The 11,175-nt window shown below is 55.9% G+C and overlaps 1 long non-coding RNA gene across 1 annotated transcript; it reads right to left on the bottom strand.

Annotated features, from left to right (window-relative positions):
- Positions 1-3,185: 3,185 nt before the first annotated feature.
- On the bottom strand, positions 3,186-9,727 carry LOC311423061. The gene is made up of 2 exons (XR_014685563.1): positions 9,185-9,727; positions 3,186-4,235 (listed from the first exon to the last, which is right to left on the bottom strand). It is a non-coding gene; the product is annotated as an uncharacterized lncRNA (long non-coding RNA).
- Positions 9,728-11,175: the final 1,448 nt, after the last annotated feature.

Raw genomic sequence — 11,175 nt, forward strand, 5'->3', positions numbered from 1 at the left:
AAAACCTGACTGACAGATATTGCGGGAGGCAGTGAGAAGACAAATGTGGGCAGTCACACCACTTGTGGGGGATACACAGAGCTGTGGCTGAGTTTATGTCAGTGAGGTTCTAAGATTGGGGACCTTGGCAAGTGGGATGCTAAGAAAAGAGGAGGCAAGCAACAAGCATACAGAGACTGAGACCAGAGAAAACAAACACAGAGGCAATGACAAGAGACAAACATCACCATTCACACCAGTTGATGGCCTATCAAGAAACCACAGGTGCCACTGCCAGGGAGATCAGCCTGGGCCTTGCACCTCCTACAGCTGTAGGCCAGGACACAGGCTGGGATGGGTGCAGGACAGACCTGTACAACCCCATGAGGGGACGTGCAGGGAAATGGGAGCCGGGAGGAGCACATGAGGGCAGACAGAGCAAGGTGTAAAAGGGGCTACAGCATGTACTTGTGTGGCTGGGCCCTGCACATGAGCACCACCGTCTGTCCTGTCCTCTTATGGAATATTTCCTTACATCTGCGTAATCTCGCTCTGTCCCATGTGCACGTGTGCTGCAAGGAGAAAGTAGCAAGTCCTGGTGGAGAGGGAGGAGTGCATTTGGTGCCAGCTGCAGGAGTCAGACTCAGTGCGAGGACATCCCTGGCCTGTGCTGTCAGATGCTGGAGCCAGGGGGTCCCCTAGTAGCTCCTGGTGCAGGGAAAGTGATGCACGGAAAAGGGGTCTTGCAGGATGAAGGCAATGAGGAAGAGGAGGTTAAACTTTTTACCTTTGTGGACTTTGACGTGCTGCTGCACAGTATTTAGAAGTTTTTGTTTATCTTTGCCTTGTTTCCTGCCAACAAGTTGTTCATCCTTCCCTCATCCATTGGCCTTGAGCGATACCTTCTTTTTTACATCTGCTTCTCATAAGGTTCTCATCTACATCCAATTGGCATATTTCTAGGTTTTCATCCACATCCCGGATAATTAGGATATTTTACCATATATGTAGCTAAATACTAATTTGGATGAGTTTTAGCATCATTACCATCTCAAAAGGGAGCCTCAGCCTCCAGGAAAATACGGCAGGAGCATTTGGGGTCTCCAAAAGCAGCTACTGGAGGTAACGGCCTGGATGTAACTTCCCTCAATGGGGCATGCATGTGCCTGTCTGTGTGTCTCCCAGGTACGTGCTCAGCTTCTATTGCATGGAGCCTGTAAAAGGGGAAAGCGGCAACTGTGCCCCTCAATCTGTGCAGAGACGCTCGACCGACGATGACAGCTCAATGGGCAGTGCCAGACAGCAGGGCCCCGTACAGTTTGGGGTGCTGTCGGGGCACTGTGTCCCCGGACCCATTCCTGCTGCTGGCTTTCCACACCTGCAGCAGTGCCGGCCACAGCTGTGATACCAGCTCACCACAGCACCAAGCTCCCAGGTCCAGCCCGGCCTGACCCGTTGCCCTCCACTGGGGACGCTTCAGGCAGGCAGCTGCTTTCTCCTCTCCCGCTTCTCTCCTCTCTCCCTACTCATCTCCTACCATGTTCACTGCCCTCCTCTCCCCTTCCCACTTCCAAAGGAGATGCCGTAGCAGACGGGCAGCTGCTGTCTCCGCTCCCTCTCCCTTTCGCTTTCGCTCCCACTCCCACTCCCTCTCCCTCTGCCTCTCCTATCCCGGGCTGGGCTGCAGGACGGGCAGAGCCCCGCGGGCAGCAGCCGAAGCCCTGCCCGCCCACAGGCGCCCAGCACTCGCAGCCCGGGCCAGCCCCCGAGCGGCCCCCGAGCGGCCCCGGGGCGGAGCTGGCGGCGCCGGGCGGCGGCGGCGGGGAGGAGGCGCCGCGGGCGGAGCAGAGCCGGGGCTGGCGGGGGCAGCGGAGCGGCGGGATGCGGCAGGGCCGGGCCGCAGGGCTGGCGGCGCTGGCCGCGGTGCTCCTGGGTGCGCGGGGCTGCCGGCGCCGGGGACGGGACGGGACGGGGCTGCCCTCGCTTCTGGCCCGCCGGCTTCTTACGGACCTCGCTCCCCTCTGGCCTCCCTCTGCAGCCATCCCGCCTGCCTCCAGCGAGCTCAGCCGGCCGTTGCCTCCCACCTTGCCTTGCTCCCTGCCTCCGTCCTCTCCTTTCGGCACACCCCCACTCATTCCTGCCTGCTTCCCTTCTCCTCCTGGCTCGGACCCTCCTTCTAAACAGCCCTGCTCCGACCTGGTCCCTAAATAAACCTTCCCAGAGAAATGTCCTTTGTGTGCTTTCTTCTGAGAAAAAGCTTGCATCGGCTATCAACCGTTTTCTTCTGCCCTTTCCCCTTTCATGACATTTTTGGTGGAAGCAAAGCCATTTTCTTATTTTTTTCCTTTTTTCTTCTTGGCAGTGGCTGCAGGCAGAGCCCAGGTGCAGCAGGAGCCGTTGGCACAAACCAGGGAGGGCACCGGCATCAACATCACCTGCTCACACCCCAACATCCAGTCGTACGACGACATCTACTGGTACCGTCAGATCGCGGGCCGAGAACCCACATTCCTCGTGTGGGCTAGTAGTGGGTCCAAAGACGTGACGGACCCGGCAGGGCGGTTGTCGGTGGCAGGAGACCGCCGGTCCAGCACCCTATTCCTTACCCAGCCTCGTCTTCGGGACGCGGCGGTGTATTACTGCGCCCTGAGAGCCACGGGGAGAGGAGCCGGGGCTGCGGCCGTGCAGGAAGCGTGGCGGGCGGGGCCGGGCGTGATTGGCGGGGGCAAGGCAGGGGCACAGCCCCCAGGGGGCGCTGCCGCTCCGCCCGCCAGGACCACCTCGTCCTGCAACCTCGGGAGTTCCCCCGCCATCCGAGCCAAAGCCCCAGCCTAGACTCGTCCGGACTGAGGAGGCCCTTCGGTTCTTCTCGGTCAGATGATGAGGGTCAGGTGTGGGTCTGACCTATCTGGGTGTGAGGGTTCAGGATGTCACACCCACCGACGTCGAGAGAGTGGAGGGGCACACCTGACTGCATGAGCTGTGTGCGTAGCACCAGAGAGACCTCCATACAGTCGTGCTCTCGCTGCTTCTTTCAAGTTGCTAACACCTTGCAGGGAGAGGCCTGCATATGAGCAGGTGTTGATTTCTGACATAGAGACACAAAGCTTCCTTCCCTCCCCATCTGCACCATGTTTGTGGTTCCTGGGAGCCCTTCCCAGGGGCCCTGTCCAGCAGCTTTGGCATGGAGGGCACCTTGTGCCTGAGTAGCAGCTGGCAATGCCAGAGACATCCAGTCCTGCTGAATCCTTTCATTAATGCCATGAGCAGTCAGAAGGAAGGCACCCTTGGCATGGTCCATGCCTGGTCCCCAAAAAGGGCACACAGGTGGTGACAGCGTAGGTCACAAGTGGGCTTTGGAGAATGCGGGCAGGCTGGAGAAAGGGTCAGAGCCTCATGATTGTGCAAAGGAGCAAAGAAAAGGCTTTTCCTCTTAGTCAGGAAGCACCCCCAGAATAATGCAGTGTGGGGGCTGGCTACCAAGGAAGCAGACACACAGGAAAGCCTTTTGGGTGCAGGAGGCACCCAGCTGGACACAAGCTGGTAGTGTCCTTGCAGCAAAGGCTGCCAACGGCCTGCAGAGCTGGGAGGGACAGGGGGTGCCACACGGTGTGTAGGGGTGAGCCTGGGGCACAGCTGCAACCATGCTCGCTGGGAGACGCTTCTGGTCCTTGGAAGTCCCCTTGCAGAGCTTGGGTTTAAACGACACTGTCCTGAGAGACCATCAGAGTGGTTATGTTGGGTTTCCTGTATTTTCTGTAATGGTCACATTTTAAGATCTTGTTGTACAGGCTTTGTCCCAAGCCCCAGTTCAGCACAATACTTCAAGCACAGCATTGCTATCTAGTCGAGAGAAGTGATTGTCCTGCTCTACTCTGTGCAGGTGTGACCTCACCTTGAGTACTGTGTGCAGTCTTGGGCACCACAGTAAAATAAGACGTGAAACTATTGGAGAGTGTCCAGAGAAGGACTACAAAGATGGTGAAGGTCCTTGAGGGGAAGGCATTGAGGAGTGGCTGAGGTCACTTGGCCTGTTCAGCCTGGAAAAGAGACCTCATCATGGTCTCCAGCTTCGTCACGATGGGGAGTAGAGTGGCCGGAGCTAATGTATTCTCTCTGCTAACCAGTGATAGGACCCCAGGAAATGGTGTCAAGTTGCGGACAGGTTCAGTTTGGATATCAGGAAGCGGTTCTTCACTGAGAGGGTGGTTGCACACTGGAACAGGCTCCACAGGGCTGTAGTCATGGCACCAAGCCTGTTGGAGTTTAAGAAGTTTAATATGCTCTTAGTCATATGAACTTGGATAAAACTGTGTGGTGCCAATAGTTGGACTCGATTATCCTTATGAGTCCCTTCCAAGTCAGGATATTCAATGATTCTGATTCTACCTTTGGGACCGAGATAACGTCCCGGCAAGAAATGTCAGTACTGGCCACTCACTCTAATGATAGCTCTGGAACCTTGAATGATACAGTGACTACACCATTCCTCATCCCACCCCATCAGGACACAGCCAGACTGCTGGGATGCTGCACCACAGGGTTCCTCACCAATTTCTGGGGACTTGCTTACAAGGCAATGTTCCCAGTTGGTATAGGAAAGAAAGAAGAGAGTGGTTAGAAACAGGGTGCAAGTTGTTCCCAGAAGAAAAAGAACCATCCCCAGAGAGAGGAGGACCCCAGGAGGTGATGTAAAACCCCGGTGGAGCATGAGCCCTGAAGACTCTAAATGGGCCATCAGGAGTGTGTAGAACAGCAGAAATTTCTCACTGTAGCGGGGAGGATGCCAATGGAGGATCAGTGCAGGAACAGACCCTTCCGACCATGGGGAGAAAAGAGCCACCATGTTCCCCAGCTGTGCAGATGTTGGCTGCAGAACCAGTACTGTCACTAGTGGAGGAGGACCGCAGCCGGGTATTTCAAGCACTCCAAGCACAAGCATTTTCTCCTCCCCCTAGCATTCTTTGTTCCCCTTGCCGAGTCATTTCCTGCAGCTCTGCTCCCCAGCGGCTCTTGGTGGGGACGTGTGCTCTTCTGAGGCTCTCTCACACATGCCGGAGGAGTGGTCTCACAATGCGCCTTGTTTATCTCATCCTGGCTGCCTTCCTGAGGCAACCACTGGGTAAGCATTGCCTGTGGATGGCAGCATGATTCTCCTTCTCTTCAGGAGACCATCACCCCCATCAACAGCTCTCTGCAAGGAGTTGCTCTTGAATTACTGGGAAAATGATGGCTAGTATCAGATCACGCCCATTTTGCGCTTCATATCTGAAGATGCTCTTACTGCTGGGAAGAAAAATGAAACAGCAGAAAGACCTCCTCTCCTGATCATCTCAGATCTTCTTCCCTTCCTTTCCTGTTGCCAACCATCCATGCCACTCTGCCTCTCTCTTCTGACATTCTGGGCAGTTTCTTCTCCTGAGAGAAGGTACTAAAGACAGCTCTACCCTGGGGGCATGGAAACGGCCCTACCTGTGGGAGCTCTTTGACTGATGGGATCTTGCTGCAGTCCAAGGCACAGGGAGCCTTCCCATAAAAAAGTTTGCTTCTCCTCCACGTTTCTGTGATCAGTTGGTGACATTTGGTTTCTTTCAGATGCCATGGGGCAGACCTCCGTCACCCAGCAAGAAGGACAAGTCACCGTGGAACAGAAAGAAATGTTCCAGACCACTTGCACGTATCAAATCCCCAGCTTTTATGGTTTGTATTGGTAGCAGCAGAAGAAGGGACAAGCCCCTCAGCTGGTCACATATCACACCAGAGCAGGCACCAAGCAGAGCGGCTGTTTCACCACAGAGCTGAACACTGTGGGGAAATCCAGCATTCTGCGGCTGAAGGAAGTTGAGCTCTCTGACAGCGCCTTGTACCTCTGTGCTGTGCGTGACACCCTGGGACTGGGGTCAGTGGCTTGAAAGGAAGGAGAAGGTGGGGAAAGAGCCCCTGCCCTCAAGGTGTTCTCCCTGTGGGAGAGCTGAATGATGATAATGGAGTACTGGCACTGCCTGATACAGGGCTCATTGCAGCTGCTGACCAGCGGGATTGTGTCAGTGGGCCAGCACAGCATGCACTGGTCATACAGTGACATGTCTTAAGGCTGCAGGTGAACCTGGGAGAGAGGGCAGGCAGGAAGAAGAGCACAGGGAAATGTGAGGAGCAAAATGTCTTCATTCAGACATGATCCAAAAAGAGTGGTTAGGACCAATAAGGCTGCTGCCTCTCTCTTAGATGAAAATCCAACTCAGCCAGGTCCTACACGGTCTCTGAGTCACACCTTTCCTAATCCCTTTCTCATGACCGCTATCGCCAGGGAGACAGGCTGAGAAATCCTGAGCAACCTGATGTGATAAGACAGATCACTGTTTCTGTTTATTCCCAGTGTGCCGCTTGTTCTAATACTGATATCATTCATAACATCAAAAGCAGGTGGAGGGAACAGCACTCATGCACACTGCTGCTCTTGTAAAAAATGCATGAACTCATGGGTCTACACAGAGGCACTCCTGGATGCATACTTGTTAGGGCAGACACCACCGTCAGGGGAGATACCATCCCGAGGGAATACAACATCACGAGGACATCCTGAATCCTAGGACCAGTTGAAGGGCTGAGCCTCTCTTCCCCCTACATTGGGACAGCTTTAGGTGATATTTGAACACTTGGTTATAAATTTCTCTAGAGTCTTTGAGCCTTTTAACGCATTAATTTCCAGGCTACACACCTGTGTCACCTGTGTATTTCATGCATGCTAGCTTGCTTTTGCAGACAATCACTATCACCGACAATGCAAAGAACGTGTGTACCTGTTGCTGTAATAAATTGCACTTGATTGCATTGTTCCTAGTTGTGATAGCTCTCATTAAACATGACTAGAGTAAGGGTGGTAATACGTTATTGGTGAATCTGTGATTGTGATAGTTCAGTACCCTGAATCCGACCAGGCCAATAACGGTAAATCAGTTACACCCCTTAACACGACAATACTGAAGTACCATCAGGCACACACACACACATACCTGTGCACACACAGTGAAGAGAGCATAGTCTGCTCATGTGAAGCCCAGGGTTGGGATCTTACTCTCTATTGTCTCTGCAGGAACATCCTGGCTTGCTGAGGCCCTGCTGTGTTGCCTGTCCAGAAGATACCGAGTGGTGGAGGACAATGAATCCTGAGCAGCAGCTCCAACTTCTCCTTCTTCCTGCTACCACTTTCTTCGCCTAGGGATGGAGGAAGATCTACAGAGTGCTTTCTTTCCTTGCTGCCGGGTTTGTCTGATAGCTGAGAGCTGCTGCTCTTCATCCTTGACTCACTCATCGACCTCTTCATCCCGACTGAAAATACACCTGTGATGTTGATGGTGGTGCCCAACCAGCACTTGCCTTCTTCCATGCAGTTTATCTTTGGCAACCTCCCCTTCACTGACATGTGCCATGTCTTGGTTGGGATTCCTCTTATGCTTTTAGATGCCTTCTCTGCAGAGAGGACCTTTCTTTCTTACCTTTTAGCTTCCCCCTCCTTCTTTCCTTCCCTAGAATCAGACCTTAACCATTAGGGAGGGGGGCAGAGAGAAAGAACAGCAGGAAGCTGGAAAGAAGAACATGCATGGACACAAGCCTGACTGACAGGTGATGATGGAGGCAGTGAGGAGACCAAACCTGGGCACGACTTATGGGCGGTTCATGGGTCTGCGGCTCTCTTTATGCCTCAGAAGTTATCACATTGGGGATCTTGCCAATGGGGATGCTAAGAAAAGAGGAGGCAAGTAACAAGTATACAGAGACAGGGACCAGGGAAAACAAACACAGAGGCAGTGACAAGAGACAAACCTCACCATTCACACCAGTTGTTGGCCTATTGTAGTGGGTTTACGTGGCAAGGTTTTGGTAGCAGGTGGCCATAGGGGTGGTGTCTGTGAGAAGGATCTAGAAGCTGCCCCATGTTTGGTAAGGGCCCCACTGCTGACCAGAGCCGAGCCAATAAGCGATGTTGTTTTGCGCCTCTGTGAGAGCATATTTAAGACAGGGGAAAAACAAACAAACAAACAAACAAACAAACAAAACACTATGCCACACAGCAGATGGGAGAGTGAGAGGAATGAGGAACAGCCTTGCAGGCACCAAGGTCAGTGAAGAAGGAGGGGGAGAGGTACTCCAGGTGCCGGAGCAGAAGTCCCCTGCAGCCTGTGGTGAGGACCATGGTGAAGCAGGATGTCCCCTTACAGCCCATGGAGTACCACCGTGCAGCAGGGTTCCACGCTGCAGCTCATGGAGGAGACCACGGTGGAGCAGGTGGCCCTGCACCGACGGAGGCTGCCGCCTGTGGAAGACCCCTGCCAGAGCAGATTCCAGGCCAGAGCTGCAGCCCGTGGAGAGGAGACCACGCAGGAGCAGGTGACCTGGCAGGAGCTGCTGCCTGTGGGGGACCCAGGTTGGAGCAGTTTTCTCCTGAAGGATGGACCCCGTGGTACGGTCCCATATCTGGAGCAGTTCTGGAAGAGCTGCTGCCTGTGGGAAGCCCACGCCAGATCAGTTCATCAAGGACTGCATCCTGTGGGAGGGACCCCACAGTACAGGGGATGAGAGTGACCGAGAAGGAGCGACAGAGAAGAAGCGCTGTAGACTGACCATAACCCCCATTCCCCCGTTCCCCTGCACCGCTCAGGGGGAGGAGGTGGAAGAGGGAGGATGGGGGGGAAGGTGCTTTTGGTTTCTTTCCTTTGTTTCTCACTTCTCTAGCTTGTTAGTAATAAGCAATAAATCTTACTATCTCTCTATGCAGTCTGTTTTGCCCGTTACAATAATTACTGTGTGATCTTCTTGTCCTTATCTCAATCTTGGAGCCCTTTTCATCGTATTTTCTCCCCATTCCTCTTTGAGGAGGGGGAGTGATAGAGCAGCTGTGGTGGAGCTCAGCTGCCCACTCGAGCGGAACCACAACACCTGTCAAGAAGCCACAGGTGCCACTGCCAGGGAGATCAGCCTGGGCCTTGCACCTCCTAAAGCTGTGGGCCAGGGCACAGGCTGGGATGGGTGAGGGACAAACCTCTACAAACCCATGAGGGGACAGCAGGGCATGTGAAGCTGGGAGGAGCACACGAGGGCAGACAGAGCAGGGAGGTGAAAGGGGGACACTCCATGCACTTGTCTGGTCAGGCCCTGCACCTGAGCACCGTCGTCTCTCTTGTCCTCTTCTGGAATCTTTCCTTACCTCTGTGTGATCTCGCTCTGTCCCATGTGCACAAGTGATGCAAGGAGAAAGTGCCAGCTGTTGGTGGAGCAGCAGGAGTGGATTTGGCACCAGGTGCTGGAATCAGACTGGGGCCGAGGTCACCCCTGGCCAGTGCTGTCAGCTACTGGAACCAGGGTGTCCCCCTGTAGCTCCTGGAGCACTGGAAGCTGGTCTCAGCAACCAGGCAAATGCGGTAGGAGCGTTTTGGGTCTCCCAAAGCAGCTACTGGGGTTACAGGCCTGGCTGCATCTTCCCCTAATGGGGTCTGCATGACCCTGTCTGCGTGTCTCCCAGAAACGTGCTCAGCTCTGATACCAGTGAAGCTCCCAGTAGTGCCAGCCAAAGGACTAGCGCTAAGCAGCACCACACTACCAGGCCCAGTTCAGCCCGGCCCGCTGCCCTCCGCATGCCTCCCTTGCTGGGGACGCTGCAGATGGGCAGCTGCTGTCTCCGCTCCCTCTCCTCTCCCTTCTCCTCTCCTGTGCTGAAGGAGCTACCTCAGCCTTTCCACACACGCCTCCACGCCTCCGCGTCCCGGGCTGGGCTGCAGGACGGGCAGAACCCCGCGGGCAGCAGCCGAAGCCCTGCCCGCCCACAGGCGCCCAGCACTCGCAGCCCGGGCCAGCCCCCGAGCGGCCCCGGGGCGGAGCTGGCGGCGCCGGGCGGCGGCGGCGGGGAGGAGGCGCCGCGGGCGGAGCAGAACCGGGGCTGGCGGGGGCAGCGCGGCGCGGGCGGCGGAGCGGCGGGATGCGGCAGGGCTGGGCCGCAGGGCTGGCGGCGCTGGCCGCGGTGCTCCTGGGTGCGCGGGGCTGCCGGTGCCGGGGACAGGACGGGACGGGACGGGACGGGGCTGCCCTCGCTTCTGGCCCGCCGGCTTCTTACGGACCTCGCTCCCCTCTGGCCTCCTTCTGCAGCCATCCCGCCTGCCTCCAGCGAGCTCAGCCGGCCGTTGCCTCCCACCTTGCCTTGCTCCCTGCCTTCCTCTCCGCCTTTCGGCACACCCCCACTCATTGCTGCTTGCTTCCCTTCTCCTCCTGGCTCGGACCCTCCTTCCAAACAGCTCTGCTCCGACCTGTTCCCTAAATAACCATTCCCAGATAAACGCCTTTTTTTTTGTTTTCTTTTGAGAAAAAGCTCGCATCGGCTATCAACCGTTTTCTTCTGCTCTTTCCCCTTTCATGACATTTTTGGTGGAAGCAAAGCCATTTTTTGAGTTTTCTCCTGCTTTTCTTCTTGGCAGTGGCTGCAGGCAGAGCCCAGGTGCAGCAGAAGCCGTTGGCACAGACCACCGAGGGCACCGGCATTAACATCACCTGCTCACACCCCAACATCCAGTCATATGATATAATTTATTGGTACCGTCAGCTCCCGGGCCGAGAAACCACATTCCTCGTGAGGGCTCAGAGTGGGTCTCAAGATGTGACGGACCCGGCAGGGCGGCTCTCGGTGGCAGGAGACCGCCGGTCCAGCGCCCTGTGGCTCACCGAGCCCCGGCTTCGAGACGCGGCGGTGTATTACTGCGCCCTGAGAGCCACGGGGAGAGGAGCCGGGGCTGCGGCCGTGCAGGAAGCGTGGCGGGCGGGGCCGGGCGTGATTGGCGGGGGCAAGGCAGGGGCACAGCCCCCAGGGGGCGCTGCCGCTCCGCCCGCCAGGACCACCTCGGCCCGCAGCCCCGGGGGTTCCGCCGCCAGCCCAGACTCGTCCCCACTGAGGCCCTTCGGTTCTTCTGGGTCAGATGATAAGGGTCAGGTGTGGGCAGACCTATCTCGGTGTGAGGGTTCAGGACGTCACACCCAGCGATGTCGAGAGAGTGGAGGGGCACACCTGACTGCATGAGCTGTGTGCGTAGCACCAGAGAGACCTCCACACAGTCGTGCTCTCGCTGCTTCTTTCAAGTTGCTAACGCCTGGCAGAGAGAGGCCTGCACATCGATAAGAATTGAAATTTGACACAGAGGTGCAAAGCTTCCT

This window comes from Aythya ferina (assembly GCF_964211825.1).
Source record: "Aythya ferina genome assembly, chromosome: 23".
NCBI lineage: Eukaryota > Metazoa > Chordata > Aves > Anseriformes > Anatidae > Aythya > Aythya ferina.